The 27,496-nt window shown below is 41.3% G+C and overlaps 1 long non-coding RNA gene across 1 annotated transcript in view; it reads left to right on the top strand.

Annotated features, from left to right (window-relative positions):
• The first annotated feature begins 1,824 nt into the window (after window positions 1-1,824).
• The window catches only part of LOC118925880 (uncharacterized), a 70,441-nt gene continuing 44,769 nt past the window's right edge, over window positions 1,825-27,496 (top strand). Inside the window, exon 1 of the long non-coding RNA XR_008996401.1 lies at window positions 1,825-1,910. This is a non-coding gene — a long non-coding RNA (uncharacterized LOC118925880). The remainder of the gene's footprint in view (window positions 1,911-27,496) is intronic.

Genomic DNA, 27,496 nt, shown 5'->3' with positions numbered 1-27,496 from the left:
AAGAACTCAAGAGGTCCAAAATTTGTTACCATATCTTTGGTAAGAATTATACTCAAACCATTTCAGGAAAATGTTATCTTGGTGTTAGAATAGAAAGTATAGGAAACTGAGTGACTCAGTATCCCTCTTGCTCAGCTCTTGATGACTAAGTCATCCACAACTGGAGTCCTTCTTCAGACTTCTCCCTAGATCGTGAGGCAGTGAGGGCAGCAAGGGCATGCTGAGTGGGGTGAGCCTTGGGACTCCCCCTTCAGGAAGGGGAGACATCCCTTGAACCTATTACTTCTACAGGGAGGTATTTTCTGGGCCCTTCACAGAGGTTCTTGAGCTAAGGCAGCGTGGAGCAGTACCTGATTTTGCGATCTAAGTGCACACTCTCCCTCGGGGGTTCTGGGCTTTGCTTGTAGACCTGGACATTTTTGGTGGAACAGAGAAGTAATGAACTGAATGTTCTTGACCCGCTGTCTGTACAAACCCATGGGGAGTCTGAGACAGAGACGGATGGTCTAGTTACTCGTGGGAAAGGAAGGAAAAGATATGGAATACCTACTCTGTGCTAGGAATGAGTATCATCTCGTTTAATTATTAACCCAAGATTGTGGAGTGAATTTCTTCAATTCCTTTGCTCATTCATTTATCATACAAATATTTCGTGAGTACTGTGCGAAGTGCTGGAACTCAGTGGGCCTTGCCATACGGTTCTGGGTATTTCATCATTCATATTGCTTTCACTGAATTTTAATTAATTTGAAACTTCACAATATTTCTGCAATAAAATTAATATATTAAGAAGATAACAAATAAAATATGTAGGAGGTAGGATAGAAAGAAGAAGAGCAAATGGTCTACCTCCTAACATTTCCACTTAAAGGAAGGGAGTGTGTAAAAAGAACAAAAACCAACTTTTTAAAATCTTTTTTTTAATGTCCCCTATCAGGCCTTGCCATTGCTTTTGTTACCTAATAATACTTGGCCTATGAATCTTTCCCATCATCATATTCCAGTGAACTTTATTTCAAGATCAGCCTGTCTATTTTACAGGACTGATCTCCTTCCAGGCTTCAGATGGGAAATGTCAGCCCTCCTGTCAACATCCCTAACATTTAAATTCTTGGGATACCAAAGATACTCTAAGAGAACAGACAGTAATGGACTGTGTACACATTACTCTCCCAAGTGCTACTGGAAAGAGGCAAGATGAGAGCTTCCCAGCCATTTTTTAACAGCAAAATAGGCTAATAAAATGATGATACAAATCCAGAATCATCTTTTTGCTGAAGATTTTAGCAGACATATATAAAACAGAAATAAGATTTATAATGCTTATAGAAAACCTCAGTTGATTTTCAATCCATACCCTTGAGACCCACCAGGCATTCTGTGCTTTGGAGATACTCAGCTTCTTTATCAAAAGGACACCAAATTTACTAATATGACAAAGGCCACATTTGCCCAAGTGTGGGTGTTTTGGAATATGCTAAAATGTGGCACTCTCCCAAAAGGTATTTCTGCAGAAGTCTGTCCTTCAGACTGGCTTGCTGTGGCTGCCTGAGCACGAACATGACTTTCATGTTAAATCAGCCTCCCAGTCATTATGTTTGAGTGTGCGAACTTGTCTTGTGATTTTGTATGCCTAAGTGCTCCTTAGCTGACTCACAAGAAATTTTCGAGGTTATTTGCTGTGTCATGAAGAATCATCCTGTTTTGCCAGTGTGCAGAACACTTTGATCTGGAGAGCAGGGTTTACTGTGACTTGTGGGTGCTAACATTAAGCATGGCCATGGCCTGCAGGGGCCAAGGATGTGTCCTGCTGACCAAGGGGCTGCCCAGAGGCACACAGATGGGCAGGAAACAGGAGAAGCAGAACTCAGGAAAAGATGACATTTCAGTACTGATGAAAAATATCCCGGGTGAGCTTGTACGGGGATTGAAGGGGGCTGGTGGTGGACTTTGCATGCACCATTATGAAAAAGCTGCAGAGCGGGGAGCTCTTTTCCTGGGAGAACAAGACCTGAGGAGGCTGCTGAAGACATACTGTATCTGTCACAGCCAGAAGAACAGTATGCTGCCATTTGGACTCTAGTGACAGGGATGAAAATGAGATTTTGTGAAAGACATATCAGAGTCAATAGGCAGGAGCTTGGCTGTGGCAGGAAGGCTGAACCAACCAAATTGAGACAATTTGCTGAAAGAAGTGAAATTCCCAATAATTGCCTCAAACAGAGTGTGTACCTGTGTGAGAAAAGTGGCGTCTTAGCAGAAAGATGGGTGAGCTCAGTCCTCTTAGTGTTAACTTTGAGCAGCTGGTGAGGTCTCCTGGTGAGAATACTGTGGAAATAGTTGGATAAATTACTGCCCAGAGGGAGACAGTGACTTTCAGATTTGTACGGCCATTGGATCCGGCCCACAGGCTTGCTGTTTTTTCTTTTATAACTTAACATGGCTCAATGTGACCTTCTTGCTCTGTACTGCCATTGCATGTGATCAAGCCTGAGCCACGGGTGAGAAAATTCGTATGAGGTTTGCACTGGATGACATATTTCAATAGAGCTCTAGTAACTAAAAATAGAGTGTAACCCATGGTTTGTCTGTGGCCAGCTTGTGTGGATCTTCTGCATTTATGTTTATCAACAGGTTGCGATTTGGTGCACCTGAAAAAAAATTGAACCCGTTATTATTTGCATGCCAGTCAGAGAATGCCCATCTCACATAGGACCATTACTGAGGGTTGAATCATGATAACACTAATAATTCTTACATTTCCAAGGCAAGTGTACAGAAGAATCCCAAAAGCCTTGGATAATTGCCCACAAAATGCTCTAGTGAGGAGGGAGGGAAGGTGGAAGAAACTATTTCCCTATATTACCTGGAAGAGGTAAAGAAACAGCTTAAGCGAAACACCCAAGGTCAGACAAGAATGACAGCCTGACTCCTTCTCACCTATTTCAAAAGCTGGATTTCCCAACCCTGATCTTATTTTCTGTATGAATAATGTGCCTTGAAACCTGTATTCTGAGACTCAATCCAATTTCAGGGAGCTTCTAACAGGCATTAAGTGGGAAAAGAACATCTTTCAGGGGCCAGAGAGATCACTTCTTAGAGGAAACTAAATCCTTGATAGGAAACATACCCTGAGTTGCTGGGGAATACAAGCTGGGCGATGCTCAAATTAGTTTATAGGCACACACACACACACACACACACGAGTGAATGTTTATATGCAACATGGGTACACACACATCTTTTCTCAAAACTGTTTAGAAATTCATACAGAGTCCCTAGGTCTTATTTCATGAGCTACCTTAAGGATCATTTGAGAGTCAGTTTAAAAACACTTGCCATAGGACAGGGCACATCAGTGTGGGGCAAGGAGGAGACAATGGAAAACCCAATCAGCAGACAGACATGTGAATGTGAATTTGAGAGAGCAAATATGGCCAAGTGCCAGCACTCTAGGGAGCAAATGATGCCTTTTAGGCCAGCAAAGCCTGGGGCAGTGCTGATGGTTTATGGAAGACCACTATGCCAGTAATGGCTACTCTCAAAATTGGATTCAGTTTCTAATACAGTAACCGAATGTTGTGGTCACTTTTGAGCATAAACTTTATATATATTCAAAGGCAAGATCATTATCCCAATACCTCTTTAGAAAATATACTGCCTGATGATAAAGGAAGAGAGTATTTTTATTATTTTAAATTAGGTTTCAGATACTGTTTTAGTCCTCTCTCTTCAAATAGCCTCCTTTCGTCTTTCCAGCTCATGCCCAGTCTATAGCTCTATATGAATAATGTGTGCTGAGACCTATAGTAAGTGATTACCTGCATGTATCAGAGAGCTGTCATGGACATTCAGGGGCCAAACTACTTTAAGGCGATAGTTATTTTTATAGGAAAAGAGATCCAGATTAAAGCAGTCCTCTCCCAAGACAGCTGGTATTTCCAGTCCTCTTTTGATTTCCGGGAGAAGGAGATCTTTTGTTGGTTATTGCGAAAATCTGCCAGAGATCACAGAAATCCTGCATATATTAAACTTTAGCTCCCAGAGATAAATCTTAAAACTATTCATAAGGGGTCTTTATTTTTTTGGTCCCTATTTGATGTTTTCTGGGCAATTTATGGCAAAGAGGGCTTCCATCATCCAGAAGCCCACTGTTTTAGAAACTTTTGCTAGAAAATGCCAAACAAGTGAAAGGAAAGTGAAAAATTAGATCTTCCAGAAGTTTTCAACACCATTACTTGGCAAGTAATAACACTGACATGGGCCTTTTGCATTATCTCCTAATTTTATACCTCTGTCCCTGCTCCCACTGGAACAGATGTTCTCCTGTGGAATCTTGGGGCTTAACGACCCCTAGAAGATGACTTAGCCCAGATTTGCCATGTGTCTCTGGGACCTCAGGAGGGTGAGGACATAGAGCCAGCTGCCTGGGTGTGAATCTTTGTTCACCTCTGACTCAGTGTGTGACTGTGGGCAACTGACTTAGTCTTCCTGTACCTGGGTGTCTTTATCCGCCAAACAAGGGTAATATTAATCCCTGCCTCCTATGGTTGCTGGGGGAGTACAAAGACTTTCCAAATGCATAGTATTAGAGTGCATGTGGCTGGGTTCACTGAGATCACTGTCATCATTTTAGCTGTTCCCAGTGTCTTACTTAAAGACTGATTTAAATCTATGGCCTCTCTTCCAGCAATTTTCTGAAGTTCTGGAGTACCTTCTTGGCCTACAACTCCCTTTGTTTTCCTTGGGAGTGTGTGTTGTGCAGAATGCAAGTGCAACTACTGGAATAAAATATAACTTCAAAGCCTACAAATAGCCACTTGTTTCTTTAATATGTAGCATTAAACTAGTCCAATAAATAGTTGGTTAGTTCTTTCAACAGGACCAACTTTTGTTCTTCAACATCCTCAAGGAGGATTTCATTTATAATCTGTGGCTCAGGAAGAGCTTTTATTCTTGCAAAAACACACTCAGCCCCCTGTGGAAAGTAGCTTCTAAGAGCTGGGGGAGCATCGAGTAAACTTTCTTAATCAATTGTGTCACAGCTACCAAGAGTATGTCTGCACCCCCTTGTCAAATCCTCACTTAGGTGCTGTGAAGACGCTTTGCTTGCTTTCATGTAGAAGAACTGACTGTACAAAGAAGAACTATAAAGCCCAACTCTGGAAAGCCAGACCCATCCAGTCATAGCTTCCTTAGAGGCAGCTCTGGGAAAGGCTGGGGACTGGGAGGGTCTGCCTCCTGGCTCCAGCTCCCTCCCCCATTCTTGCTGCTCCCCAGCCCTCTCCATGCTGGCTCCCTAGCCCTAGAGCTGCCTAGGGCTCTGCATTTGCCCTGATCTCATCTTCCATCCAAACCAAAGTGCTTTCTTGCCTGCACCCCTGGGAATCTGCTAGGAATAATCTGGTAAACTAAATCTAGTTGCCACGGATATCATGTGTGTGTATATGTGTGTGTGTGTGTGTGTGTGTGCGCGTGCGTGCACGTGCATCTGCAGAAGTACAAGTGCAGGGTTGTAAAGGATGTTAATAATTGAGTTTGTTAAGTTCCCAGATTTAATTTACATTTTAGTAAACATCGGTGGAGTCTTAATCCAAAAAGAGAATCACATGGAGGGACACAGTGTCAGAATCAGGAGGGGAAACTTGTCCAAGGAGGCTGTTTCTACTGCCCCTCAGGTCCTAGAACATTGTCATGCATGGTTCAAATATGATGTTGGCTTTAACAGTGATGTTATATATCACATGCTGCATATACCAAGTCTGAAGGTCCTGATTGACTAAGCTTCATGACTATTGGTTAAAAATCTTTAGATGTTTTATTGGTGGACAAAACCTTAAAGGTGGTGGGGAGACACATGGTCTCAGAGTTCTGAAGGGCTCTCAGTCTTGGTTTGCTTAGCGGAATCACTGAGGCATGTGCTATATTCCCAGCACCAACAGTGGCTGTGCCATTCTGCCCTCCATCCTCGCTCCACAGGCATCCAGCTCAGGGGAGGATTTTGACGAGGACACAGGTGTCCTTCTGGCTCCTTCATCTCTGGTTAAGAGTCACTCACCTAGATCAACTGGCTTTGAGTCCTAGCTATGGCACTTGCCACTGAAGGAGTTTGGATAGGTTATTTAACCCCTTCTAGTTTACTAAATATGAAAAACAGGACAAAAATATCTAACTCACAGTGTTGTTAAGATGACATGACATAGTATATGTAAATTGCCTGCTTCCTTGTAGATAGTCCTACAACTATTAGTTTCATTTCCTACATAGTCAATTTCCACATGGCAGAAGGGAGGCTTTGGGAGGTTAAATGATTTACTCCATATCAACACAAAGATATTTCTATATATCAGTAAGCAGCATTTTACCAATTATGCTCATTGGCAAAACTGACCCCCAGAAAGGTGTGTTTACCATTCATGCTCTTTCTGGAAAGAGAGAGAGCATGTTTTGGTCTGTGACATGTTCTTCTCAGGTCTCAGGGTAGCTGTGAGCTTTCGGGCCAGCAAGTTCTAACAAATTACGTCCAACACAAGTATGGTAATTTTGCGACAATTGTTACTCTGCTGGAAGTTGAAATGAGACAACCAAATATATAATTTTCGTGTTTCAACTTTTCTGCACTGCCTTATTATCTTTAAATAGAAAATAATGTACAAACAAAATGTTAGGTACTTTTTTTTTATTCCTACGCTTCTCCCATGAGGTCCCTTCATTCCTCTCAGTCTCCATGGTGCCTCCAAGTGCTGCTTTCAACTGTTATGGGCCAAAGTTCCCATCGGCCTGCTTTCCCTGTCCTCCTGATATTTACAGGTGCTGATTCTACATGCAAAAATTCCAATTTACTAGTGTAATTACCCAATTTATATGCACAAAGGTGGACTGTCATTCACAAAAATTAATGTAGCTCCAAGTACCACAGGTGAGGCCAGCTCAACTGTGATTCTCACTTAACACATTCAGACCTGGCTGGGAACTCTGTTGACTAAATTGTTTTAGTTATGCTGCATCTCTTAATTTTACATCATTGCCATGATGGAGTCCTGTTCTGATGCCCATGCTTGAATCTTGACTTGATCTTGTAGGTGGCAGGGAGCTTTGGTGAGTTTTTCAGGATGGTGATACGATGGAGTTTGAATTTTTGCAAAGGGAATCTGGTAGGACTCTGCAGGATGATTGGTGGATTCTGCCATCTGGAGACACATGAGACCATTTCTGTTGAAGCAATGAGTGTGTGGGCTGGAAATGATGGCCTGGAGATCTAGAAGGGAAACATATCGAGGGGGTGGTGGGTGGATAAAGAAGGCTGGTAATGGCTCAATACTCATGCTGGCTAAGATGATGGTAAGAGTCTCAAATTGCCTGAGAAAGTAATACAGGTGGTTTTTGACTTGAGGGGGAGGTAATTTAGGAATTCCTGCTAGAGAATAAACAGTAAGCTTGGTAAGGACATGGTCTTTCATGGCAGGGACCAAATCTCATCCATTTCTGTGCTCCCACAGTATTTTTACAGTGTTTTCACCTGAGTGCATAGGTACTCAATAAAAAATTTGGTGAGTAATTACCTGTGTAATTTGGGAATGTTTGAATAATTCAGTTGTAAGACAAACAGGTCCAGGATGGCTGGTTCAAGGCTTTGCTATTGAAAGTCTATGCAACTGACAATTGTCACTATGTAAGATAGCTGGTCAGCCCAAACTTCATGTTCCAAAGAATGTTTTTCTCTGATAGACTTGTAATTCTCTAGCTCACTTGATCTACTTGTCAGTATGTGCCTGGGGTGCTAGTTCTCCCTCAGTCTACTGTTCTGCCAACAGTGAAAGCAAGCAGAACGTGGTGTCTGCGTATGCTGCGGAGGAGGCAGGAGGAGAGCTGTTTCACCTACAAGGCACATGGATTGAATACTGTGAAGTCACACTTTTGAAGGCCCGTTAAAGCAGAACCATCATCTCGCCTGGACACCATTCTGCATCTGGACTCTGCTCGGCAGAGGCCAGTGATGACAGGGGAGACCTGGCAGCTCGTGGAATGACAGCAAAGTGGCACCATAAGCCCTCAAGTCGTGCAACACTCATATCTGCTCTGAGTTCACATCTATTAAAAAAGCTGCTTGATACTAGAGTAAATTCTATCTTTGGGTCTGGCAAGCTGTTTTAAACTCTTGCCAGTTAGGTAGGCAAGAATCCAGAGACTGAACTCAAAATAACCATGACTGCAGGGTTTGCTCTGAGTGACCTGCAAAGAGGAAATTACCCCTTTTCTTCTCTCTCTGTTCTCTCCTCTCTCTCTCCTTTTCCCTTTTGGTTCACCAACTTGTAGGCCTAGTGCTGCTCAGTTGTTCAACAATCTGTATAAATTTTAAGTCAAATTAATGCTTTCTCTGCCAAACTTAAGGAGACAATTGCACTAAAGCCCCTCTGATATGAATAGCACACTTAAAAGTCTAATGTAACAGTAACAAACATGGGTTTTTTCTTCCTTTTTATTTGCCTTATCTTTTTTCATCAATTTGGGACATTTGTCAATAGTCTTTTTAGATTCTTTCCTGACTTAATATATGGGCAACCTAGACTCCTTTAAAAGGGAGGTGTGGTAATGAGAGAGGGCAATGTACAGAAGGTCAAAATGTGTCCTCTCTGCTCTGGCAAGACAAAGATGTTAGCATGGTTGGCATGTTGCAACCAAGCTCCCAAACTGGCCTGTTTATCTTCACGGGTCACATCTGAGGGATCCTCTCTCTCCTCCTTTCCTGATAGGGAAAGTGAATTCCAAACCTGAGGCCAATCCTTTGAAGCTTATGGGAAAAATAAATACCTTAGTGTCTGTAAACAATCCCTTCTTGCTACAAGAAAATATATTTATTTATCAAATAAAAATTGTTGTGCAAATATTTCTTTAAAGAGAAGCAATCAAAATGACAAGGTGCTTTATACTATAGCCTCCAGCCCATTGTAAATGTCTTGAGTCACTATAAATGCTGTATTAACCCCCAAGTAAACTGCTTGTTGGACATGAGCTCAGCCGTCCTGGGCTCTGCAAAGCAGTTTGAGCTGAAGGGTTCCCAGCTGGTATAAAAGACAAGCCAGAGACGGTAGCTTCTGTATTTGCCATGCGCTTCATTCCTTGGCTTCCAAAGGGTCTGAGTAAGAAGTGAGTTAAATGAAATGATGAGAAGGTCCTGCTGTAATCAGGTGTGTAAATAAAACTCAGAGGAGTCAGAAACTCTGTCATCTTTTTAGACTCTAAACAACCAGAAAGCTTCTTTTCAGGTCTATAAATGGAAAAATATTAGATGCCAAATATCCACTCTTCATTTTCTTTCTTCACATCAGGTCCTTCACACACCCTACTACCTCCTGCCCCAGTGGCCTTCTCATCTACTTACCTTGAGCCCTGAAGCCCTTTCTAGGTGCAGAAGATTCTCAGGGAACCAAAGCCTATTTCAGACTAAGACAATCTGGCTGGTGGGATGTGGCAGAAAGGTGGCCAGGTTAGAGGTTGGGAGCAGACCCTAAGCAGAGGCAGATTGTGATCATTGTCATAAATTGTGCACAAAAACAAAGTTGTGGGTGTTCAGAGAACAAGGGCACATCCTGTGGGATTCAAATACTATGGTACCAGAAATTAGATAGTGGCTCCAAAACCTAAGGTTCATTAGCAATGGCAACTGCTGGGCACAGAGGAAAAAATTCACAGCACTCTCCTTGGGCATGATGCTATTGTTTTCATTTTCATTCTTGTTTTGTTTAGGCCTTTCCCTTAGAAAGTAATAGATATATATATGCTTTTCATTTTATTAATAGATACAGTTTTCTTGCAGCAAAAAAGGATTATTTGCAATCACAAAAATATTAATTTTTCTCATAACTTACAAAGTAGTGGCTGGGCTTTGGAATTCCCTATCAGAAAGTTGAAGAGAGAAAATTCTTCTTTTTTCCCTTTTAATTACAAATATGAACATAATCATAATTAGCATCATCATGACACTAGCCATTTTGAGCACCTATTTATGTGTCAGTTCCTGGGTTAGGGCCTTTGGTACAGAATCCTACTTAATCTGCCCATTTTACAGATGAAGGAATAGAGACTCATATAGTTTAGTTTGTCCAAGGTCCCAAGAGATTCAAACCAGGGCTCTCTGGCACGGAAATGTGAATCTGTCCCCTCTCACCGAGCTGCTGCTGAGGCTCATGCTCTGGGGTCCCATGGGGTTGCCCCGCTCTGGGCAGTGTAGTTTTGGGGCAGGTGTTCCCACCCTTCTTGCCCAGTCCCTTCCTGCCATCCTCTCCCCTGTGCCTCTCAAAATGGTTCCCTACTCACTGGCTGATTCTTGAACTTAACTGTCCCTCTCCATTGTACTTGCAGTGAATTTGTCTCAGGGTTTTGTTTATTTACTCTCGTTTTTTTCTGAAAACAGAGTTTTGATAGGGCCTGGGGGAAAGAAGTGTCAAAGGCTCCAGAAGCCTGACTGAATTCAGCAGGCACAGAAGTACTGATGAGAGAGGCATGGAGCCAGGGACTCTGAGGGAGAAGGTTTAGTCCTGTCCCAGTTGAGGACAGCTTTATTCCCAACCAAGGGGCTGCTTTCTCCTGGGCCCACTATTGAACCTAACACTGATATTTGAGGGGTAAAATCAAGAAGGAGAAAAAAAGAAACTAGAGAATATTTGGGTAATATATTTGGAAACTTTGCTGTTCCCTTCAGAAACTATAAGCTTTTTTTATTTTTCACCATTTGCTGCCTGCATTGTCCTATAATTTACATGTCAATTAATTAATGTTGTACATGAAAGAAGTATTTTTAAACTATGCACTAATTTCTTAAGTTGAACAGCAACTGATAGTTGCAAATATAATCGATGGTCCACAGGAACATTTACAGAAGTCTGCAGATGAATTTCCCCAAATTTTATGTAACATAAATATAAACTCCTCAGCAATGCTCCTCTTACTGGCTTTAGGGGTATTTTTATGAGGAATACAAATAAGTAGACATAAGTAAAACCTTTGAAAACTGGCTCCTTGAGGTGGCTACTCCTAGTATCTGAACTTAGTGGAAGCAGATTGTTTTATTGTGCCAGCTTTCTAGATAGAAGGGCATTTGAAGCTGCTTATTGATTCAAATGTAGGATTAAGGGTTTAATAAAATGAAATTTGAAATTCCATAGATTTAGAAATATCTTTAGATAGAATCATGAACTGTTTAGCCTAGTTTGAGACAGTTGAGGTTTGTACTTTTTTATGTAATACAATTAGGAGTGGAGTAAATGTCTTCAGGAGATGCTGAGTGATAAAAGCAACCAAAGTGTCCATCAGTAGATGAATGGATAAAGAAGATGTGGTACATATGCATAATGGAATATTATTCAGCTATGACAAAGAAAGAAATACTGACATTTGTGACCATGTGGATGGACCTACAGGGTATTATGCTCAGTGAAATAAGCCAGGTGGAAAAATACATATACCGTATGATTTCACTTACATGTGGAATCCAAAAACAAAACAAATAAAACAGCAATAGACTCACAGACACTGAGAAGTGACTGGTGGTTACCATAGGGGATGGGCTGGGGTAGGGTGGGTGAAATAGGTGAAGGGGATAAAAAAGCACAAAATCTCAGTCATAATATAAATTAGTCATGGGGATGAACGTACAGCATAGAGAATATAGTCAGTAGTTCTGTAACACCTTTCTATGTTGCCAGATAGTAACTACACTAGTTGGGGTTAGCATTTAATAATGTATATAACTGTTGAATCACTATATTGTATACTTGAAACCAATATAATACTGTATACCAACTATACTTCAAACAAGAAATATTTTTAAAAAAACAAATTTTCATCTGTAAAACTGAAATCTTTTAAAACACATATTTATTTTCTACCTGTAATATATGTTTGTTGTAGAGTTGGAAAATATAGAAAAGTGTGAAGAAGAATATCTTGACAGAATTATTCATAATCTTACCCCCATTAAATATTTTGGGGGACTGGCAGAGAAATACAGATCCAAATATAAAAGGAACTACATTGGCATCAAATTAAATATACAATTATACTCCCACTTTTTTCCACTTAACATTTTTTATCTTGAGCATTTACCATGCATTGACTATATATCAGAAATGTGTTTTTTAAAGACCAAAGAGATTCCTATCCTATGGCTACCCAAAAATTAATGTTACCAATACTCCATTGTATGCCACTTGGAGTTTCCAATTTTTAGTTAGTAAAATAACCCTTAAAGAACAATCTTATTATATTTATTTATCTTTATGTTTGTGTGTAGATAAATAGATCCTTTTCTTGAGATAATGTCTACTAGAAGAATTATTAGGTTGAAGGTTATGAGCATCTTTGAAATCCAAGTTTGGATCCTACGTCAGTTTTTCAAAGGCATCCATACCAGGAGTTGCTGATATGCAGCCAGTTTCCTTTGGCGAGAGTGGACCATCATAATGGGCAATTCCAATTTATGATGGGTATTGTCCCAGTTGGCACGTACAAGCTTCTGTGAGTTTGGCAGTGATTGGCTCCATCCAGGGCTTATTTTACTTCCACCTGCCTAGAGTTCATTACAGACCCTGGAGAAAGGCCCATCCCTCCACAATGAGCTTCTAGTGGGCAGAGAAAACAATGGTAGCCATTGAGATGCTGGCTGGATATGTCACCTTTATGCAGACTGCTGTGTCTCTCATTCAGTTCACCAGCTGCCTCTGGAGAGCCAAGGGAACTCCTTGTTTACCCCACAGATATCATTCTCTGGATGGGGGGAGAAGGATAATGAATGTCTACTAGATGAAGCAATTAATCTTTAGAAAAATAAGAACTAATGTTGGAAGAGTGTCTGTGGAAGATGCTATATTCTATTTTTGGCAAAACGTGTACATTTATAGATAAATCATTCTGTCTACAGCACATACAGATTTTACCACCTGTGCAGTTAATTGAGTCAGTACCTAAATACCAATTTAGGTAGTATGCTCATTTATAAAGTTGGTGCCTGTTATTTATCTTTACAACAAAGGACAGTTGGTTTTCTTTTGATTTTCAAAGCTAAAAAACTGGATATCTTACTTGACACTGAAGTCTAAAGGAGACAGAATCTAGGGTCATTGGCCAATACATCTGTTTTCCTCTGAGTCACAAATAAACCTAGCCTATTTTCATTATACATTATTTTCAGGGCTGAAGGGAGCCCTGCTCCAGCACTGGCTGGTGTTCAGGCTGCCCTCAAACATCAGCTCGGAATGGAGGCCAGTGTGGAATCCTGGTATATTGGACATACAGACCAGGGGAAGGATGGGTTTGGGGGTGAAGCAGTTGGCAATGTAACAGTAAGAAACATTCAGGCACTTAATATTTGCTATTGCACTTGGAACTTGCATGGAAGCATCCTCATGGCCCAAATTGCAGTGTTTTGCCTCAGCAAGATGGACTCCACTGTGTCTCTCTCTGGTTAGTGTTGGTAAATAATGGCCTCTGGCTGTGCATGTGAAGGCAGTCTCCTTTGTCTCTCCCTGTTCCCAGAGTCCAGCATTTGGCTGAGCCCACAACGTGATGGGGAATCCATGGGAAAGGGCCTTAAAATAACAAATATTTCCCATGGCATTCAGATTTGTACTAGGTTAAAAGAGGAGGAGGTGGCTTCACTAACTAATCTTGAAGCAAGCCACTGATCTCTTTAGCCAGTTTTGTTCCCTCTACTATGTTTATTAAAATTAAAGCAAGAACACAGTTTCTAAAAATATGCCTGTCTCAGACCCATCATTCTATAAAACATCACATACAATCCTCTTAAACCTTTGTCATTGAATCAAGAAGCTGCCTTGGAACTGGAATCATCTTGTTTTCTGTTCTTTTAGTAAATGAATGACCAAATCACCCAGGACAAATGAAGCTGCTAGTTTTGTTCTTAAGGAGCCCCATGATGACATCAAGTGTTGGCAAGTGTGGGAGGAAATGGGTTCTCTGGCCCATTGAAGCTATAAGCTGGTACTTTCAGCAATGCCTATAACAGCAAAAATTAAAAATATCCTATGTGTCTGCAATAAGGGAAGAAGTGAATAAACTATTTGGACCCATATTATGGAATGTTTTGTAATTGGTAAGCAAGAATTATATTTTTGGAATGAGAAGTGGTAAGTGTAAACATGTATGTAGGATAGTATGGATCACATATGAAGAGAATCTGCCCACCAGATATAGGTACTGGTGTGTGTATGTCTGTGTTGGAAAAAGTCTGGAGAAAAACAGAGCAAGTCGACTAGTGTGTTGTGTACTTTTTGAAATGTAAATCAGGTATAATGGGGGTGACTAGGGGAACTTTATTTGTAATGTTTAAAATTTGAATAACTGTTACTTATTACTTATATATTTTATTTATTGCTTTTAACTTCTGATATTAATTTATTAGTTCATTATAGCTTTTATTTATTTCTTACCCATGTATTTTAAAAAGGTAAAAGAAAAGCTCTTCAGAGCAAAGCACACAGCAAGTGCTCAACATCTGCTGTCATAGACACTGTCAAAGGGTGATGGGTCTTCCGCAGTGCACCATTTCAGTGTCTGTTGTATCCTTGTGTCACAGACCTTCCTTTTGTCAAGCAGAAATTTTTCCCAATTTAGTTCAAGCTCATGCTTATTTTTTTCATTGGGCCCTCCTGTTGGGCCTTTTGAAAATTCAGAGAGCATGGCCAGCATTTTCTGCCTTTTCTGCCTATTGCAAGCCCTCTGACAGACCTGTTTTACATTCTGCTAGCTTCCCTTCCTCCCCTGCTGGGAGAAAGTTCTCAGCTTCTAAAGCTCACTGAGCTGGCTGATGGTTGTGCTCACAGGTGATCGTGTGCGCGACTCCTGCTCAGTCTCGGTGTGAGCGCTCATGGACAGGATCTGTCCACATCTTATCAATAGAACACAGGAGTGGTCCCTGTTGGCTGAGAGGGAAAAAATTAAGATTTCCTTTTGTTTTTTAAAGTGATTGACCCTGGGAAAGAGTTTCCATGCTGAACATGAGCTGTCAAACTATTCTGTGGACAATTAGTTCTCTGCAGTTCATTGTATATCAATACATATGCGCAAATTTAGAAATTTAGCAACTCAAGCCAAATATATTTGTCTATCCTCAGTGGGGAACATGTTCACCATAAATTATGTTAACTGTCAATCCAAGTTTTTTTTAATACATGAAAACAGCTATCTTACTTCTCTTATAAGTCAGCAGCCTGAATAATTCTATAACCTGAGTCAAATTTTACACAATGAGAGAAAAAGTGAGGAGCAATGTGAGGAGAGACAAATAGAAGATTCCATTGCTAGCTGGTGGCAAGAGGGCAGGGGGAGCAAGATGAATCCATGGGAAACTCTTCATAGAGAAGGTAAGGTGCCCAGTTTTTCATTTCACCATTTGTATTCCTCACATCAAACAATATTAGTCTCACCCCTGCCCCAGCCAATTGAATGCTAGCATGATGTTAAACTGATAGCCATTGCTGACAAGTTCTAGAACCTTTCTCACCTTGGGTAATTTCCTAACACTTCAAAATTGTCTTTCTTAGATGGTTTCCATCCATGCAAATGATGAAAAGCATATGCTGAATAGCACAAAAGATAACAGGGGCAGGAGCTCTTGGGAATAAAGCATTGCCTTTTCCAGGCCTTCTAGACCAGCTTGAGGTACTACCAGCCAAGACACAGAAAGACAGCAAGAGAGGAGAAGCCTAGAAACTTAGAAGGAGGCCACCATGGCAGAGTGGACAGAGGCGTGGCTAGAGCAGACTCCCAGTGGCCTCTCCCCCAGTGGCAGTGGCTAGTCTCCAGTGGAAACTCTGCTCTCCCAGGGCCTGGCTGGATGCTATGTACTCTTCTTGCTGTGACAGCAAGGCCACATCCCCAGTCTGGGACTGGCCATTGCAACTGCTCTCCAAGGTCCAGATGGAGGGTTCTCAGATGGGCTCAGCCCCACAGCCCTTCATCCTCCTCCATCCCAGGCCAACCTTGAGAGATACACATGTCCCTCTTTCCAAGTCAGGGTCACCTGAACTGTGAGGCACCCCTAGAGTTACTGAAAGTCAAATTCCTCCTCCTCTTAGTTGGAAATTTCACCAATATTTTGTCTCTGTCTTTTAAGATACTGCATTATGCCTTATGAGCATGTAGTCAACTATAGGTTCACCATGCCTCAGTGATCTTGTGACATGTCCAGACAACACACTTTGGAAGTGAGATGAGCAGGTTGTTAGGCTTGAACCACCCACCCTGCCACTGTGTGGAACGTCCTGGCTGCAGAGCAGGCAAACAGTCACAGAGCTATAGCTGGAACAGCCTCTCCTCTCCTCCCCATGGTAGGAGTCTGCTCAAGGACCCCCCCTCTGTCCGCTCAGCCATGGTGGCTTCCTTCTAAGTTTCTAGGCTTCTCCTCTCTTGCTATTCTTCTGTGTCTTTCCCCATGTCTCTTGTGTTACTTACTGAATGAAATTAAAATTGCCTAATATTAGTATACAGGATTCTTCACAATCTGCCTTACCACCTATTGTGAGATGAATCCTGTCCTCCAAAAAGACTCAAGTCCTATTTTTGATACCTGTGAATGTGACCTCATTTGGAAATAGGGTCTTTGCAGATGTAGCTGAGATGAGGTCACACTGGAGAGCAGGGTGGACCCCTAACCCAACATGATGGTGGCCTTGTAAGAAGGGGAGACAAAGAGACACTCATTCAGAGGGAGGAAGGCCATGTGACCATAGACACAGACTGGTGGGATGTGGGTACAAGAGAAAGGATGCCAGAGATTGCCAGGAAGCACCAGGAACCACCAGGAACTAGGAGACAAGTATAGGGCAGATACTTCCTCAGAACCTCCAGACACCTTGTGCCACCACTTGTGACACCTTGATTTTGGACTTCTGACCTCTAGAACTATGAGACAATCAATTTATGTTGTTTTAAGTTATCACAAATTTAAGTAATTTGTTATAGGAACCTGAGCACCACCCATGCTCTACCTCCTTCCCCATCCTGAACTCACCATGTAGATGCTCCACTCTCCTCTGCACACACCAGACCCACCTCAGTAACCTCTATCTCACCAGGAGTTTTTGTGTATTTAGGGTCTAGTCCTGGAGACCACAGAGAATGTAGGTTCAGAAAAAAACGCAGATTCTCTCAGACCATAATGACCTCTTACAGTGGGGCATCTGCTTCCCAGGTGGAGAATATTAGCTGGTCAGATAAAGATTTATGATGTAAATTGAAGCAAAAATTAAAACAGACAAGTGCAGATTATCTAGCATGGCATCCATGTAGTTTTCCCCCATGAATGTAAATATTTGTGGTCGATATTGAATGCAAAGTTGGATGCCCCAGAAGAAGGGTGTCCTCAGAGGAAACCTGTCTCTGGTAAGGTTATGGAAGAACAGAAGTCACCAACCTCCAGGCCATAGGAAACAGTCCCGTTAGGTAACTGCTCACTCACTGTTCCACCATTGTTGACTGAGACAAAGTCCATCGTAAAGCATGAGGGCTTCAGCCTTGAAGGTCAGATTTTTGTAGCTGTAATAGAACAATAGGAAATTCAAATACATTTCCATTTCTGCTTTTATTTCTTTCTTTTGCTCTCTTCAACTATCCATAGGCAGTAACTTTCCTGACTTTGGTTCAAAGAAATACTGTAGTTTCTTAAATCCACACACCTTATTTATAGTGCCTATGGCACAGGAGGCATGTATGGAGGTATATAGAAATAACGAACTAATATACAGTTGAGGGGATGAGTCAGAGAATGGGTGAATGGAAATATTTAAAACCCTAAATTAATCTGTGGAAGCTTCTCAACTTAACCTCTTTCTGAGGGCGAAAGAGAAGGAAGAGAGGATGTGGGTGGTACACTAAGAAGCAGGCGTGCTCCCTGGTCCTGAGAGGGACAGCAGTCTTTCTCACACAGGAAGAATAGTTGGTACTCCTTTTATCATTTGGGTAGGAAGAAATTCTTCCCAGAAATCATGGGGGATTTTTTCTTTATTAAAGTATGGATTTTTTTATATTTGCATATTTCTAGGTTTTTTTTAAAACTCTAGACTATTTCCATGGGATTTGTGGAACTAATTGTAAACAAAGTTTCTGATATGCAATCCAGTCAGCCTTTTCCCACATGATTGCTTTTTCAGATGGATTAGAATTTCTCCAGCTCGTGGACAGTACACGCTGCTTTACTTCAAAACCAGAGCTATTCTATCTGATAGCTCTGGACAAACCTGGGTACAGTGCCCATCATCCCCTTTCATGATTGTCTCATTATCTATTTCTGAGCTACATGGGTACAATTACCTACGTGTGTACACATGTATATACACACACAGACACACAGCAAGGCATGTACACACATTGATGCTTATTTTATTTAGGGGAAATGATGAGTAACTGGAGGGCAAGTGTATTTTATCACTTAATTCACTTCATTGAGTTACAATTCTGCGTGCACCACTGGCTTAACCCAGAATCCTCCAGAGCACATCCAGAATCCTGGTTCAGCACATGGCAGTAGGCAAGGCCTCGCAGTTGAGCAGCCAAAAGCATTTAGTGTTGCATTTGTTGTTGATTTTGAAAACAAACAAATGTGTATTGACGTAAAGCAGTCTAAAAATTCAGTTCAGGCATACTGACTTTTTCACACTTAGGCGTCAGAGAGTAGCTGAGAAATGAAAGATTCACCAATAATGGACGTGTGCCAGCACATGGTTGTAATGCACATTTGAAGGCTTCTCATCTCAACTGTCTATCACAGTTTTTAGCACGAAGAGAGTGCTCTGGTTGGTGCTTTGAATGTTTTACAGGGACTGGATGAACACAAATGCTTGTATTCCAGTATAGCCTTTTCCTCTGGCCCTTTGCACTATTAAGATGTGCACAGAGGGGTCTCTGTGAAATCATCCCCACAACCTCTGCACTTCACCAGGCACCTGGCAGAGACAGTTGAACTACGTTCCCTAACCCATGAGGCCCATATCTCAGGAGGAATTGGAAATGATGGAAAATTTGAGAAGCTACTGTTTGGTACAGGCCTCCCAAATAAAGCCACTACTTTTTGATAGATGAAATTCCCCCAGGGATTTCTAATCCTTTGGGAAGGTCATACTTTATTATCAGGATTATGCTGTCCTCAACTTTTCCTGTTTTCTAAGAGCTTTTATTTTATGCCCATGAGCTAGAAGGCCAAGAGAATTAAAATTATTATCTTTTCAGTTAAGTTTATAAAAATGGGTGAGTTTTCGGTATTATAATCATTCATATCCTCCCATTCTGGGACAACATCAAAATGACGAAGGGCTGATCTGTCACCTTTGTGTAGGCAGAAGAGCTGCCATTCTGTAAAACTGGGTATTATTTAACACAGGTGCTTCTTTGTACACACACCAAACAACATGGTCCCCAAATAACAAGAGACTGTTTTTGATGCACTGAGCTAAACAGAGTAATTATAGGTTCTGAGGAGACAGGCCGCTGTGGATTGAAGCTGTCTCAGTTTGGACTTTCTTTTTGTGGAAGTGTTTTAATTATATCTTTAATGGCCTAGAATTCACAAGAAACTGGAAAAGCAATATACTGATATTCTTTCTTGGGGTGTATTTGTTGGTTGTATTTGTTTTGTAAAATGATGCAAGGAAATGTTGCAAAGACTATAAATACTTGGGAGGAGTTGCTTATCTACCTCTGAAGTTGGCAGATTTCTAACCTCAAGATGAACTCAAATGTATTACACTTTAGGTTGGTTTTTTGGGGGTGGGGCAAGCACCCTTTTTTAGTTTTAAGGGTCTGAAAGATGGCTTTCTTATGTCTGTGTTCTAACAAATATGGGTTATAATAATTTTGGGTAGCTTCAGTAACACTAAGCTATAAAATAAAACAAGACCATTTGTACTGTTGGCATTTTCATAATGAGAAATAGCTTAAAAGCCATCGTCTTTTATCCAGATTTGAACTTTTTTTTATAAGTTTGGAAGTTATTTTATAAGTTTAGAAGAGTATCATATTCTCTGAAAGGTTATAAACATGCCTCCTGTTTCTTGAGCCATATGGAATGCATGATTAAATGAACTGAGAAAACATCTAACAGTGCCTACAAAATTATTTTTATTGTATTTGATGCATTAAGAAACAAAGAGGATATTTTAAAATTGAGACTAGTGATGACTTCCTTCTGGAGTCTACTATTAAATGTGTGTTTATCAAATGCCACCCTGCCAAGCAAATCTATGAATCAGTAGTTTAAGGGGGGAAAAATGGGTCAAGCCAACTGCTTGTCCTTTTATAGCTAAAACAATTGGTGAAATGGTCTAATTTTTTGATGGCCAATATGTTGTCATGGTATCTTATAGCTGTAGTCCAAATTCATGCTGGGGGAAGAGTGGGCTTTACATGATCAGGAAGACTACCTGATCAGCTTCTTTGTTTTTCCTGTTTTCAGTGTCCTCTTGCTTGCTTTTCTCTCTGTTGGGGACAATGTGATTCTCCTAAGCTCAGGAGGAACAAGTTAGCTTGCAATGCTCTCCCATAGTCTCATCTACAAGATGTGAATAGAGAAAAAGGTGAAATAATCCCAATTTATAGATTCATGAATTGTTTTCACTTCCAGTACGATCATCTAAACACCTACTAAAAGTTGACATTGGATGTTTAGTGTTGGTTTATATAAAACTGAAATTCAAAGGACTATAGAAATACTATTCTGTCCAATTATCAACACTGGGACACAGAGCCCTGTTTTGGTCCCAAAGATGATCGTGTCCTGAGAACTCCTGGTGTGACTCTGCTGGGCATCTAGTTGCATTACAGCAGCAGTCCTCCTGGGAAAAGTCTTGGCCTAATGAAGTATACACTGAGGCACATGGTAGCACATTTCTAAGTGCACTGAAATATATGTCTCTCTAGTTTCACTCACCCAAGCCCCCCCCCACCAGGGCTCAGACAAGACAGGGAGAGTGAGATATAAGAGAGCTGAGAGAAAAAAGCTGAAAGCTGTGTCCCTAAGAGCCTGTAACGTGCACTAGGAGTCACGACCTTGGGACCACATGACAGCATAGCTATCGTGATAAGCTTACTGTTGGGACCTGAAACACCTCCAGCCAAAGGGCCTTTGCTACAACACTGTGGCAGCAAAGTGCAGGTGCCTTCAGACAGATGCCTTCTGTTGACAGTTGCAATATTTGGTACCATCTCAGAAGTATCAGAGTAGCAGCAGTGGCTTTAGGCTCTGGTGGCAGGATTGGTCCCACTAGCAACACTGTAGCATTGGCAACTTTTTTTTGTAGTAACTGATGATGTCTCAGCAAAAGCCAGATAAAAGGGCAGTGGCAGGTGCCACACAGTGCTTGAGCAGGTTCAAGCACCCAGGAAGTAACCCCAGAGTCCCCAAGGAGGGACATGAGCATTTGAGGGGACAGCCCATTATGTATTGGTGGGTAGTCAGAGGAAAGTAGAGACAGAGAAGCACCACTGTGTCATGACTAGAGTGACCGATTGTTCCTAGGCTTCAGTAGTGTCACTGAGTCTGGACTGTGTTTCAAAGATGTATACCAGTTACTCTGAGAGACTATGAATTTCTTGTTTCCCAAGGTGTTGGCAAGAATTTTTGAGAACTCAAAGGGAAATTCTTTTATTGCAGAGTTGCTACCAAAATTGTGTGATCTTGTCAGCCAGAGTGTCAATTAATTGGGCTTGAAGAAGCATGTTCATCACCCCCCATCATATACTGGCTCTTGGAATTTCAAGCAGCAGTCCTCTACACACAGTGCATGTAGAATTTCTGTCATAATGTGAGAATGGGAATCATATGCTCTGCTTTCCTAAGGGGGAGAAAAATAGTCTCTAATGTTTTCCAGAAATGACACTGTTTTTCATTATCCGGTGCATTTCATGTATGTCGTTCAGCTCTATATGTTGGATTCGTGTGGCTGTGGTTGTTTCCCTAAGCTGCAGGGAGGAACCAGCATTTTTCTTTGCTAGGAGTTTGGAAGGCACATATCCATTTCTCTGGAGAAAAGAAAACAAGAAAAAATTCTTCGTCCTGTCTTTTGATTTACCCTCTGCCACCTCATTTACTTTATGACAAGTGAGTTAGTTTGGTCTTGAAAACATATCTCTAGAAATACAAAATTGACATTGAAATAATGGACACGACTGAGGTGCCATGAGCATTTTTCATTGCCATAATTTACTGTTTAGAGATCAACTTGGTTTCTAAATGGATTTTGAAAAATATGATCTCACAGTACATTTCAAGACAGAAGGAGGCCATATGGTCTACCCAAACCCATCCACCTGTCTATCTAATGTTCGTAGCATGGCATTTTTTTCTTCCTTGTCCAGCTCTCCTTTGAATGTACTCAGAGCTGCAGGTTTCATTGTTACCTTCGGAGGACCAGTTCACACATCAGTTATTCTCTGCATAAAGAACTTGGCTACTTTTTTTCCCCATCTTCCTGAAGGCTGAAGGGGAAAAGGTTGACTATGACTAACTTGAATCTTATGATAGCAGGTGGGCAGTTAATTGGGAAATGACAGCAACCTAACACTAATTTGCAGAAGCGTTTGTATTTCATGAGTAATTGCCATGTGAAAGGTAACTTGGCTGCAGGCTCAGTGAAGCTGAACAACAGACAATGTCTAAATATGGCTTTGGCATTTGGGACATATGTTCTTTGTATGGAGGTGTAGTGAAAGAAAGGCGTTGTTTCTGGATGCAAACTTCAAATTAGGAGACTTAGGATATTTTTCAAGGGAAAGCAAAAGTGAATGGGGCTGCATGTTTTCAGTGGGGTCAGATGTGCTCTGTAAGTTAGAGTGACTTTTCTCATCCTAGAGGCTGGGGTATGTTGTAGTGTTTGCTTGAGAGCCAGTACAATTGCCAGAGGCAAACTTTCTCTTCCCTAAGCCGAGAGAAGACCTGTGTGCTGCAATCTCACTCAAAAATGAAGCTGCATAGTTAATTTATCTTCCTGAGGAAGAATAGGAACCGCAAAGAGGTTTACTGGATTCTTTGTCCAAGGCTGCCTCCTGTGCAAGAAAGCCTATGAAATTAGCCCAAGGATCTGGGATTATGTCATGGATGGGAATCCTTTAGATGACATGTCTGCTTGCATGCAGCTTGGACTGGAAGTCCAACAGCTTTAGGGTCCATAACGTCAGATGACCCAGAGGTGCATTTTATATCCATAGACATCTCCCTGAGGGTGAAGAGGTAGTGATTATAACTGGCTGTGCCCTACAAACAGTTGCTGTGTTTGGCAGGTGATACAGCCTTGAATTCTCTAATACTGCCACACGATACCAGGGCCTCCTGACCAAGTTGTAGCCAAGAGCAGACACAGCAGCCTCAAGGAGAGATTCTCTTTGGTGAGGCTGGGAGGAGGTCAGTAAGACACAGGGAATGTGTGTGGAAATTGACTTTAATGAGAATGTTTAAGGCATATGGGAAAGCATTTGGAAGAATTACATTTATAATGCTGGCTCCCCAAGCCTCTAAGAAACAATTCAGAAAGGTCTCTTTACCATTTGTGAATTGTGAAATATTCACATCTCCAGGGGCGTGCGTGGGTGTGTGTGCATATTCCTATTTCAGGGGTGTGGACAATACTGGTACCAACTATTTCTTAAGTATTTGCCATTCCTATCCTGCTCTGACTCATCTGAAACTGGTGGGCTGCAAATCTTTACTGGCTGCCAGATTACTTTCGAAAGGAAATGTTTCTTCCCATTACCTTTCAAACTCAGCTTTCCTGGGTGTTGCTGGTGCTTTATTTCAATGTACTGATATCACTGAAGGAGAGAAGAGGAAGTTTCCCTCTTTGAGCAGGGGACAGAAGGGTCTAGGAGAGTTAACAGCAGCCCCATTAGAGAGGAAATGTGCCTGATGACTAGCTGGGGATTTAGTATCCTTCCATTTACCAAGGATTTACGAAATGCCTTTGCTCAACCGCATCTTTCTCTGCTCCCATTGTTCTGTGTAACTGAAACAAGTCAGCATAGCATTGTCATCTATGTCAATAACGGTCACAAAATTGCCTTTTCTCCTTCTGCAGTAGACTGCCTGCAAAATATAAAGGAGTGTAGTGATGCACCCAAGCAAATTACCCTCCCAACCTCATTTAAATAACATTTTCCCTTCATATATGCAAAAATCAGATGAATATTTACAACATCCAGGAATAGGTACCACAGGAAGGGAAAAAAACCACAAAAACGACACACAGCCAACCCACCCCAACCCTGCAAGTGTAATCATTCTCAAAATGCTCCCCAAACAAATTGTTCTGGCTGCTGGTTTGCCCAGCAACGATACGACTGTAGTATTCTGCCTGGGCACGTGTAAACTAGAGTGGTCTTTCTGCTTAGAGATTGCACAAACAGCAGAGCAGAGATGGAGCAAGATGTGAGGGGGTTAAAGTAGGGTCAGGAGTGCAGGTTGCCATGACCCTCAAATGAATTTCAGGCATTGTATGTGACATTTTTCTGTGTTCCATCACTTCACATTAGTCTTGCAATGAACTGCCTAATCAGACTTTGGGGGCCACGGGACCTCAGAGTTGCAGTAGTGTTAGGTCAATTCCTACCCTCCAGTGTACCGCCACTTGGGAGGCAGGCCATTATGTAGGCTCTTGAGGTTCTCAAGCTCTGAGCTGGGAGAGAGGACAAAGTTGCTAGGGCCCCTGTGTCATTCAGCAGGCTCTGACATAGCTCACCTTGTGGCTTCAGCTGCACCAAGTGCAACTGGCGCATGCAACGGCAGCTTCCTCCCAGAAAAGCTGCCCTGCGTGATGGGCAGTTCTCCTAAGTCATCCTTCCTAAGGTACAGGAATAATATTTTACTCATCTTTCTGACAGATGTATATGTAAAGAACAAAAAAAAAAAGGAAAAGGAAGCAATCACATAAAATAATGTACCTCTATCTGGTGCTAATCATTGGTCTTAATAGAGTCATGGAAGTATGCATGGGTGGGCTATAGTGTACTCAGGACAGAGGCAGGCTGCACGGAAGGCTTAGGGAAGTTCCACGTATCACTGGACCTTTCATTACATTTCTAGATGTTTCTGTGATGGTATGGGAGACCGAAGCAATAATACCTTAATTTATAATTGAGGTTTTACTTATTTATTGGTTATTAATTTCTGATATAATTAAGGAGTTTTATTCAACAAAACTCACAGTTATTTTGCAGAACAATTATCTCACAATCGCTTAATCTATAACTGATATAAGCAAAATATTGACAATATGCATGAAAATTAGCCCATAAAATTTCCCTCTTTGATTATGAAGACTCTCCTCCTCAAAACTCTTTATGAGTCCCATTCTTTAGAATAATATTTAAATGCTCTTTTTAACATCTTTCCTGTACAGCCAGGAGTTCTCTTTCTAAGCCTTATTCACCGATACTCCCTTAGTGAGGCCTGGGCTCAGTCAAACCAAAGGTACAGACTGATGGCAAGAACAAGGGGCTGGGGCAGCTGAGTTCACAGCTCTCCTAACTAGCTGTGTGATTTTTGGCAGGTGCCTTAACCTTTCTTGGCCTTTGTTTCTCTTCTTTGCACTGAGAGAGCGAGACCCTGTGATTCCTAAGATCCCGCACTTAGTCCTCTAATGCTCCTGTTTGCTCTGTTTTTCATGCGAGGCTTCCTCTATTTGACCCTTTAGTGTGATGGCAGCTGTCCTCGGCATCCCCTCCTTCAGGCTCCTCACTGAGCTCAGCCCTGTCTACAGCTCTGCTGTCAAAGCTCCAGTCCCACTGTCCACACTGTGGGACAGACGTGACCGCTCTCAGAGTCTCCAGCTCGTTTCCCTGCTTGGAGGAAGGCTGCCCACCTCCATGTTCTTCCATTCTGCTGCCAGGCCATCCCTATAACATGAAATGTGATCTGACCCCTTCCTTTGCCAAAATCTTTGTGTGTTTCATCATAGCCTACTAGGCAAAGTCTGATGTTCTTAGTGTGACACACAGGCCCTTTGTGATGGCAACTGGCTCATTTCTCCCAGGCTGCCCCTCGTCCCAGGAAGATGGGGTTACCTTTGCTGGGTGGCTCCCTCTGCACCAAACAACCTTGTTTACTCTTTCCTCCTCTGTGACTCCCTTGTGTCCTAGCTGTGCCCACATTGTATCAGCATTTTCTACATTGTTTTGTTACTTTCTACTCTGTGTGTTTCCCACCATTAGACTGGGAGCTGATTGAGGTTTAGGACTGTTCTCATTTTTGGATGCCTAGCTCAGTGCTGGCAGGAAGTTAGCATTTACATAAATATTTATTGAGAGAACAGTGTATGGTTTATTCACTCTCCATGAAATGGACCTTATGCTTCTCTTGAGCATCCTCTCCATTTCTCCCTGACTGTGCACATAATATTCAAGACTCCCTTTTTCCTTCCCTGCACCTCTTCCAATTATCCTAACCTAAGGAATCAAGCCCATTTTCATAAAGAACTTATTATTTATTTATATATCATTTAACATATTATTATTGTTATTATTAAATTATTATTATGTTACATATTAAATATTATTTTATTATTATTTATTTCATAATTAATTTTTCCCATATTCTTAGCTCTTACTATCCAGGTAAGTTATTAGAAGAGCTTATTTTTTGTAGCCCACATGGTTTGCTAAACATTGGTCTTCAGAAAGTATTTTTTCTATATTGATTACTACTAATGATTCTGTTTTATTAATGCCAGACTTTTCTTTTCTATTTAGCACTATTTTTATTCTAGAGAATGGTGAGAGATTTTCAGCCCACCACTCCTTTATCTTAGTGATAAAGAAGGGAGCTGGTATGACTTCTATTTTCAGTAAAAGCCTGCTTCCCTTATTTACTTTTTAATATTTAAAGAAATAAAGCAAAATGTCATGATGACATTAGAGTAAATGTTGTCATGACAAGCATTTATATTAAAGAAATTCTAGTCCTGTCTATGTTTCCATGGTATGTTCATTTAAATTGATCTTATAAGAGGGACTCAGACAAATTTTGGTTCTCAAAGCCACAATGCTAAAAGACAAGCTCCAAATACCTTGGAATGGTTGGACAGCTGATGGGAAGGGAGATATTTTATTAAGAGTAACTGGTTACTTAAGAGCTATTATTATTCATGATTCTTCTTCAGATGCTAACAATTCTTTCAAAGGCTCAAGCAAAGATTATTGCTACATTTCTGTGGTCAGTGGAAAAGCCCAGTGTAAAACTTGAGACCAGGAATAAATGAATCTTTTTTTAAAAGTAAAATTTAGATTGGGATAAATATCCTATAACACACTGGAAATTCATGGAACTTATGAACCTCCCGTCAGGAGATGTCCAGAGCTTCCTGCCAGGTTGCAAATACCAAGAGAATAGACTTTTTGGGGATATTTCTGTGCTCTACTTTTGATTCTGACAAAAAGGAAAGGTACAGCATTGTGCAAATGCAAATTTGTTCATTTAGTTCCTTTGGGCCAGCACTGAACC

This window comes from Manis pentadactyla, chromosome 3, assembly GCF_030020395.1.
Source record: "Manis pentadactyla isolate mManPen7 chromosome 3, mManPen7.hap1, whole genome shotgun sequence".
NCBI classification, from domain to species: Eukaryota; Metazoa; Chordata; class Mammalia; order Pholidota; family Manidae; genus Manis; species Manis pentadactyla.
Note: the sequence above shows the minus strand (reverse complement) of the source record. Positions and strands in the feature narration are given on the sequence as shown.